The following is an 8,915-nucleotide window of genomic DNA, read 5'->3' as shown; positions in this document are numbered from 1 at the left end:
TGTTATTTTTGAAATACACCATGATCATTATGGTGATTTAGAACTCCACACAAATTCCACAATTCTCTCTAGAGAGATCTAATATACAAGGCAATGTTATCAACAGAATTATTTCACTAAAGTGCAACCAAAGCTATGAGTCCATTGACCTCTACTCTGGGATCCTCATGCTGTCACTAGCTTTTAAACCAAACGCAAAAACAAATAAACAAACAAACAAAAAACCAAAACAATATCCCTCGATCTCAATTTACCAACCTATACATTAAGACTCCTCTCCCCCTATTTCTTTCACTAGAAACTTGTGAAAACTTAAATTAGGGTGAAATCTTAAAGACATTCAGAATTATAATCCCATTTCCTGCCCCAAATCTGGGAAGCATAGCAGGTCTTGTTTGTAGGCTTTTGCTCTATAATTAATTTGGGGGTGTTCAGGAAGGCTCCCATGGAAAATTATCTTTCAGACTGAAATTCTGTTACTAGATTCCCTTTGTGTTAAGCATCGTCTTCTCAAGGGTACCACTTGTACAACACAATTTCCCTCATTTGGAATGACAAGTCAGATAATTTTTTTTGTGTCTGAACCAAGAGCACTTAGAAGATGGAGTGTATCCTTTAAGGAAAAAAAATTTACATACTTTATTATTTTCTGGAGACTGGAGGGCATGCTTACCTGATAGTATTTGGGTTAATAGTTACACTTTCTAGTTCAGCCAGTGAGAGGGCAATGTATCCTCTGACTTTCTAGGAGTCATTTTGTGATACTTAGTTTTCATTGTCTCCCTCTGGTTCTCCATTGTTTCTTTGATAAACAACACAGGGCAGTTTATGAGATTAAATGCTTCTCACTGAAATAGCCAGGTTTCTGGGGGGCCACTTTGGCTTTTATATGAGCTTTTGCCTATCAGCTACTGCCATTGAATGAACTTCACTGCTGTGCCCTTATGATTGGTTCAATGTTGGGGGTCATCAGATTCATGGAGGAAACAGGAAAATACTAAAGATTAAGGACTCAACGGTTTAAAATTGCAAACAGAAAAAAAAAATTGCAAACAGGTCAGAAACAGTACAGCTTCTTGATTATTTAGGAGCCAAAATGACATTCTGTGAATTACCTTCTGTTCCTTCCTTTCTCTTGCTCACCATTTGACTTGGTGGGAGGGATGGGGTGGCTGGGTGATAGACACTGGGGAGGGTGTGTGCTATGGTAAGCAGTGTGAATTGTGTAAGACTGTTGAATAACAGACCCATACCTCTGAAACAAATAATACATTATATGTTAAAAAAAAAAAAAAGAAAAGAAAAGAAGATAGCAGGAAGGGAAAAATGAAGGGGGGGGGAACGGGAGGGGGAGACGAACCATGAAAGACTATGGACTCTGAGAAACAAACTGAGGGTTCTAGAGGGGAGGAGAGTTCGGCGATGGGTTAGCCCGGTGATGGGTATTAAAGAGGGCACGTACTGAATGGAGCACTGGGTATTATACGCAAACAATGAATCATGGAACACTACATCAAAAACTAATGATGTAATGTATGGTGATTAACATAACATAATAAAATAAAAATAAATAAATTAATTAATTTTTTTAAAAAAGCACTTCTAATCTCTATGACCAGAGGCCATGCAAAGGTTAGAGTGTTGAAGTAGAAAATACACTGACTCAAAATCATGCCGTGTGACCTCATGCATATCATGTAACAGCTTCATTATCTATAAAACATAGGAATAAACGGGCACTATCTCATTAGATAATGGAAGGGAAAGTCCCTTGGAGAGGGTTCTAACCTTAATGTAGTACCCTTCCTAGCTTCCTTGGTTCAAACATTTGGTGGGGGAGTTACACATTCTGGCTGAAAGAGGTATTGGGATTCTTTATCAACATATCAAAGCTTTACCTCCCCCTTCTTCCCATTTCAAAACCAAACTAAATTAAAACCCTTTCACTTGCTATGCTATTTGTGGAGAATTTTAGCCTCAGTTATCTAATTTGATTTACTCAACGTCCCTATTTTATAGATAAGAACCCATTGAAAACCCATTGAATTTGTGGTCAAGAAATGAAGCCTACTTCCAGTCTAGTGTTCTTTCTAACATGTTGCTGTTTTCTTGAAATCTCCCTTTTTCTTGTTACTGGTTAAATTTTGAACCAGTTAAACCACAAAGATGTCTGGCTTTCAATCTTCTAGGCCACTCCTCTTCTACTCCCTCCGCCCTCAGGTCCCCTCCCCCTCACTTCTTAAAGCACCGCAATTTGCTGCTGCCGCCATATTTCTTCCCTTCCCGGCTTGGAAGCTCGATAAGAGTGGATATCTTTGCCCGTGTGGTTCTTTCTGGAACATTTTCCAGCCCCAACCACCTCTTATGGCGTATTTCTTTAAGAAAATTCACCAAAATTCCATAAAATATTTTGATAATCCTAAACTTTCTTCGAGTGCTTTCTTGACACCTCCTCCCTATTTTTCAGGTATTTGGGATATTTTTAGGCAATTTTCAGTTTTAAAGGAATTTTTCATTGGAATGATTTTTGGTTGATGTATCTTTTTTCGTGGTTTAGTTTTCTTTTTCCTTCTCTATTCTGTATTTTGCCCATCGGGGCTGCGGATACCGGGTTTCATTATTATTATCATCATCATCATCATTCTTATTATTTTTGCCCAACGGGGCTGTGGATACCTGCCTTTTAATTTTTTTTTTTTAATTTGCCCATCGGGGCCGCGGATACCTGCTTTTATTATTTTTTTCCCCCTTAGCCCATCGGGGCCTCGGATACCTGCTGTGTCCCCCTCTCTCTCCCCAACCCCCTGGCCCATCGGGGCAATGGATACCTGCTTTAAAAAAAATTTACTTTTTGGCCCATCGGGGCCTCGGATACCTGCTTTTATTATTTTTTTTTTCCCTTGCCCATCGGGGCCTCGGATACCTGCCTTAATTTTTTTTTTTTTCCTTGCCCATCGGGGCTGTGGATACCTGTTTAGATTTTTTTTTTTCTCATTGCCCATCGGGGCCTTTTATGGATGAAAGTGTTGGTTGTGCTATCTGGAATGTCTACAAATTTATGCTGCTAATCGTTTGGTGTTGTGTGAGTGAACCTACGGCTTTGGCTGGGAGATGACTTTGCAGTTAGGCTAAGGGGTTAGTTAGGTTGGGGAGGAAAGATGGCGGCCACTTTAGCCGGTCGGTTGGGGGCTGGTTGTTTGTGCCAACTATAAATTAGGGAGCTAAGATGGATAGCGGGACAGGCAAAGGCAGTTATATGCGTTGCATTAGCTAAATGTTTTGAATGAGCTGATTTGGAGCTTGTTAGGAGCTTTGCATGAACTGTGGTATCATGGGGTAGAAAAACAGGATGGTCTTGTGTCATGTTACAAGAGGCTGGTCGAAAATGATAGGGAGAAGACTTAGGCACAGGGTTCAAAATGGCGATTTTGGGTTTGCGGCATTGCTCAGCATGGCTCTCTGCTTTGTTAGAGTGTCCAAAATGGCGGACCCAATTTTGCTGCAGTGTTCATGTGGCGGGAAGGCCACATCATGGTGGTGTCTTTGTTCTAGTACACAGCATGGCGGTGCAAATATTCTGTTACATAGTAAAAGATGGCGGCTGGAGTACTTGCCGCAGTGTAAAACATGGCGGGCTTTTTTCTTTGCCGTATGCATTTCCTGACAGGTTTTGCCGCAGGGACAATATGGCAGACCTTGTCATTTGGATATCATGGCAGTTTGTCACGTGGACGTCGTGGCGGGGATTTTTGCCCGGTACATTCTTGGCGGGCTTTGCACCAGGTGGGCCTGCCGCATTGTTAAAGATGGCGGGCGTTGTCGTGTTTGCCGCGAAAAGTGAGAGAAAGGTGGGATGGACAATGTTGGATTGCCTCATGACCCACCCAATCAGAAAGGGTGGTAGAATTGGGCATAGCCAATTACTGGAGGATGGAATTAGACTGTGTGAGTTAGCATAGCACCTCACTGCCGTCTTTATTCAGCCAGTCAGGAGGAAGCAGAGGAGCCATGTTTGTACGTCTTCTCCTCTCAGTGGGTGGTACCCAAGGTCTTTCCAAGGACACTTGCCTTTACCACTTCCCTCCCCTCTCACTTGCTCCCTCCCCTCTGATTTGCTCCCTCCCCTCCAGCACTGCCTCTTGCAGTGTTGGATGTTTGGCTCTGGGCTGAACCTAACCCCCATTTCTCTGCATTGGTGCCATGGCCTATGGCTAGTCTACCCCCCTCCCCCCGGGCCTTTGCTCTTCTGCAATGTGGCCAGGGGCAGTGCTCCATGCCTGCCAGGTGTGAACATGGTGGTGAGTCCTGGCAAGAACCAGAATGGATCACAGATGATCGTTGGCCAACAGGTGGCAGAAGAGGAATCCCTGCCTTCCTCAAGAGGAACACCTACCCCGTGGCTAATGCTGGGGTCGGATTTTGATTTATATTTATTTCTTGGATGTCAGTCTTACATAGTTTGATTATGTGGTTTGCTAGTTTTAGTTTTAAGCTTTAAGTGACTATTTTGGGAATGTATTTAGGAGCTTATTTGTAGAATTCAATTACATTAAATGAGTTTTCATTTTTGGGTTCCTTAAAATTCCTTAAAGTTTTCAGTTTCTTTTTTACAAATTGCTTAAACTATTTTTTTTGGCTTTAGATATTCAAAGTCAAATTGGCGTTTAAAAACTTTTTGCTACTTTTTTACTTTGAAATTGACTTAATAAACTACTTCCTTTTGGATTTTTGAAAAGTCATAACACAGAAATAATTAAAATTTTAACTTTATGGTTAAATGTAATAAGGAATACTTGAAGGTCCACTCCAGTCCAGGCCTTGCTTTGTTGCCATCCTGAATGCTGCACTAATTAATAACTTACCTATCAGGAAACTTGACTTGCTGTGGACTTGTTCCTCTAGTCAAACATTATTGAAAGTTAATGCCCACAGTTTCAATTTTCTGTGGTTCCTTGTCTCCACAGCCCCCAGATCCTCCCCAGCCCCCCTCCCAGCAACCGACCCCCCCCCCCCGCCGACCATCTGGCACCAGCCCTTCCCCTGCCCTGCGTCCTGCCCCAGCCCCAGCCCCAGCCCCAGCCCCAGCCCCAGCCCCAGCCGCCCAGTCCCAGCCCCAGCCCCTGCCCCAGCCCCAGCATCAGCCCCGCCCCCAGCCCCAGGTCCATCCCCAGTCCCAATCCCAGTCCCAATCCCAGCCCCAGTCCCAGCCCCAGGCCCAGGCCCAGCCCCAGCCCCAGCCCCAGCCCCAGCCCCAGGCCCAGCCCCAGGCCCAGCCCCAGCCCCAGGCCCAGCCCCAGCCATCACCCCTAAAGTCATTCCCAATTTGCATTGATTTGGTGCTAAAAATAAGTTGTCCATTGCTGGTCCATAAGACTGGAATACCCTATCTGCCTCTCTAGCATTGCTAATTTTCTGAGTTGACTACTTGAGTCATTTTCAATTAATGTACACAATCCCATTTGCCCACTGTCCCATGTTAGAACAAACAGTCCATGTACCTTTGTGTTAATGTTAGAAAATGTTATTTAAGAGCTTCATATCAGACACCTATTGTTCATAATTTTGGTTATTCATCATCTCTCCCCTGCCCTTCAGGAAGGAGAAACCATTCCTCTGTCATTGCTGCAGTAGTCACAGTCCCAGTTTTCTGGGCAGTGTTCATAAATTGTGCTGATCCACCTGAACTCTACACTGAGTGAAATTTTAATTGTCCATAATCCTGCCCATTGGATTAGATCCCAGTCCAATACCCTTGTGCTGAATTCAGGAGTGGGTGCAGAGAACATGAGTCTTTAAACGGTTAACATGCTCAGTCCCAATTGTATCAGCCTTGTTCATTAAACAAAGGCACCCTACCATTTTTGTCCTGCTTCTGGGATTAAAGTACCAAATTGTTATTGTACATCGTCTTGCCCAGTAATCAATGACCCTCCATCCCCTTTGCATTGCTACTAGGAAGTGCTGACTACCTGGGATCATATTCCTTGAATGAGTAATGAGTATAATCCCAATTGTCCACGCCCCTGTTCATTACACAAATCCTTTGCAACTTCTTTGCATTATAGCAGAGGTGCTCATCCTCAGAGTCCTTTAACTTTGGGATATTAATGAGTACAATTATTATTGTTCATGGTCCTGTCTAAAAGACAAGACCCACCCATGCTCTTTTCATTACTTCTAGGTAGTGCAGACTGCTTACTACCTTGCATTAATATATAAAATCCTCATTGCCCATGGCCCCACCAGTTAGTTTGGGATATAACCTTATCTTTATGCCATTGCTTATGAGGAGTTCTGATTACCTGAGGTCAATTCTTTTAAACAGTTGGTGTGCATAATTGCATATATCCATGGTGCTGTGCAATGAAAAATGAAATCCCACCCCATCCTAACCTCTTTGGGATATTGCTAGGGAGTGCAGATTATTCAAGAACTCAGTTCTTGGACAGTTAATTTGCACAGTTGCAGTTGTGCAGAGTCCTGTCCATTTAAAAGGGCCACTATATCCCATTTGCATGCTATAATGTGGGCTGATCACTCAAGGATCCTCTGGAATTGATAATTTTCATAATTGCATTGGCACGTATTCTGTGAACTAGCCACACGCACTCCCTTTGTATTCTAGCAGGGGACCTTTACTAAAGAACTATACACTTAGGATACTTTGTGTGTACAATATTAATTGATTAGACTGAGCCTTTTGTATTAGGAACTCTGCACCATCTTTACATCTAAAAGGTGCTAATTACCTAAGGCTCTTCTCCTAAAATTGTTCATGTGCAAAATGGCGATCTCCGATGTCTCCTGTGGTTAACCTAGAATCCCATTTCCACCTAACTCCCTTTGCATTACTGCAGAGGCTGCTTGGGCCCTTTAAGGGGCTTAAGGCAGTTATAGTCCCTTCTGTTAGTCTATGTTCTCATCCCCTCCTATTTCCTTTGCATTACTGCACTGAATACTTGGAAATGTTAATGTTCATAATTGCAGCTATAATTCCTTCTGTTAGTCTAGGATCCTGTCCCTTTCTACTCATTTTGCATTAGCATAAAGTGTACAATGGGACTGTTAACGTGCTTAAATGTAGCTCTGTCCCTTATGTTAGTGTAGGATTCCATCCTCTTCAACTCCCTGTGCGTTACAGCGGAGGGTAGTTGGGATCTTTAAGGTCCTCAAAGGCAGCTATGGTGCCTTCTTTTAGTCTAGGATCCCATCCCCTCCTACTTCCTTTGCATTTCTGCAGAGGATACTTGGGACTGTAATGTGGGTAATTGCTGCCAGAGTTCTTTCGGTTTGTCTAGGATCCCAGTCCCCTCCCTCTTACTGAGTTTGCATTACACGGAGTACAAGGGACTGCTAATGTGCTTAAATGGCAGCTATGGTCTCTGTTAACCTAGGATCCCTTTTTCTCCATTTAAATGCAGAGGGTACTTGGGACTGTTGATGTGCATAATTGCAGTTATGGTCCCTTCGGCTGGATCCTATCCCCACCTACTCCCTTTGCATTATCATGAAGGGTACAATGGGACTATTAATGAGCTTAATTGTAGCTATAGTTCCTTCAGTTAACCTAGTTTCCCATGCACTCCCACTTCCTTTGTATTACAACAGAGGGTACTTGAGACCTTTAAGGTGCTTAAATGCAGCTATGGCCCTTTCTGTTTATGTTCCCATCCCCTCCTACTTTGCATTACTGCAGAGGATACTTGGGACTATTAATGTGCCTACTTGCCACTGTAGTCCCTTCTTTTGTCTGGGATCCCATCCCCTCCTACAGGGTTTGCATTACCACAGAAGTTACAAGGGCCTATTAATGTGCTTAAAGGCAGCTATGGTTTCTTCTCTTAACCTGGGATCCAGTCCTTGTCTAACTTCCTTTGCATTATTGCGAAGGGTACTTGGGACTGTTAATGTCCTCTAAGGCAGTTATGGTTCCTTACGTCACTGTAAGATTCCATTCTCTCTAACTCCCTATGCATTACTGCACAGGGTACTTGGGCCCTTTAAGGTGCTTAAATGCAGCTATGGCCCTTTCTGTTAGTTTATGTTCCTATCCCCTCCTATTTCCTTTGCATTCCTGCAGAGGCTACTTGGGACTGTAAATGTGCTTAATTGCAGTTACAATCCCTTCTGTTAGTCTAGGATTCCATCCCCTTCTATTCGCTTTGCATTAGCACACCAATGTGCATGGGACTGTTAATGTGCTAAATGCAGTTCTGTCCCTTATTAATGTAGGATTCCCTCCTCTCCAACTCCCTGTGCATTACAGCAGAGGGTACTTGGCACCTTTAAGGTGCTTGAATGTAGCTGTGGTGCCTTCTGTCAAGTCTAGGATCCCATTCCCCTTCTACTCCCTTTACATTACATGGCAGGGCATTTGGGACTGTTCTTGTGCGTAACTGCAGTTACAGTCCCTTCTGTTCGTCTAGTTTCCCATGCCCTCCTACTTCCTTTGCATTACAGCAGAGGGTACTTGAGACCTTTAAGGTGTTTAATTGCAGCCACGGTCCCTTCTGTTAGTCTAGGATCTCACATCCTTTAACTCCCTTTGTATTCCCTGGGATTGTCTTTGGGACTGTTAAAGTGCTTAGTTGCAGCTATGGTCCCTTTCCTTAGTCTAGGGTCCCATCCCTTCCTATTCACTTTGTATTACCTGGAAGTGGATTTGGGACTATTAATGTGCTTCTTTGCAGCTGTGGTCCCGTTTGTTAGTCTGGGGTCCTGTGTGTTCCAACTCCTTCTGCACACAACAAGGACTACTTGGGACTATTAATATGTTTAATTTTAGCTGTGGTCCCTTCCAGTAGTCTAGGTCCCCTCCATCTTCTATTCGCTTTGCATTAGCACACAGTGTACACGGGACTGTTAATGTGCTTAAATGAAGCCTTGTCCCTCATGTTAATGTCGGATTCCCTCCT

General features: G+C 43.4%; 1 long non-coding RNA gene across 1 annotated transcript in view; it reads left to right on the top strand.

Moving 5' to 3' along the window:
- The first annotated feature begins 2,279 nt into the window (after nt 1–2,279).
- LOC118026035 overlaps nt 2,280–8,915 on the top strand; it is a 33,159-nt gene continuing 26,523 nt past the window's right edge. Inside the window, exon 1 of the long non-coding RNA XR_004683448.1 lies at nt 2,280–4,411. This is a non-coding gene — a long non-coding RNA (uncharacterized LOC118026035). The remainder of the gene's footprint in view (nt 4,412–8,915) is intronic.

This window comes from Mirounga leonina, unplaced genomic scaffold, assembly GCF_011800145.1.
Source record: "Mirounga leonina isolate KUSES-001 unplaced genomic scaffold, KU_Mleo_1.0 Mir_204, whole genome shotgun sequence".
NCBI classification, from domain to species: Eukaryota; Metazoa; Chordata; class Mammalia; order Carnivora; family Phocidae; genus Mirounga; species Mirounga leonina.
This window is presented reverse-complemented; position numbering and strand designations above follow the sequence as displayed.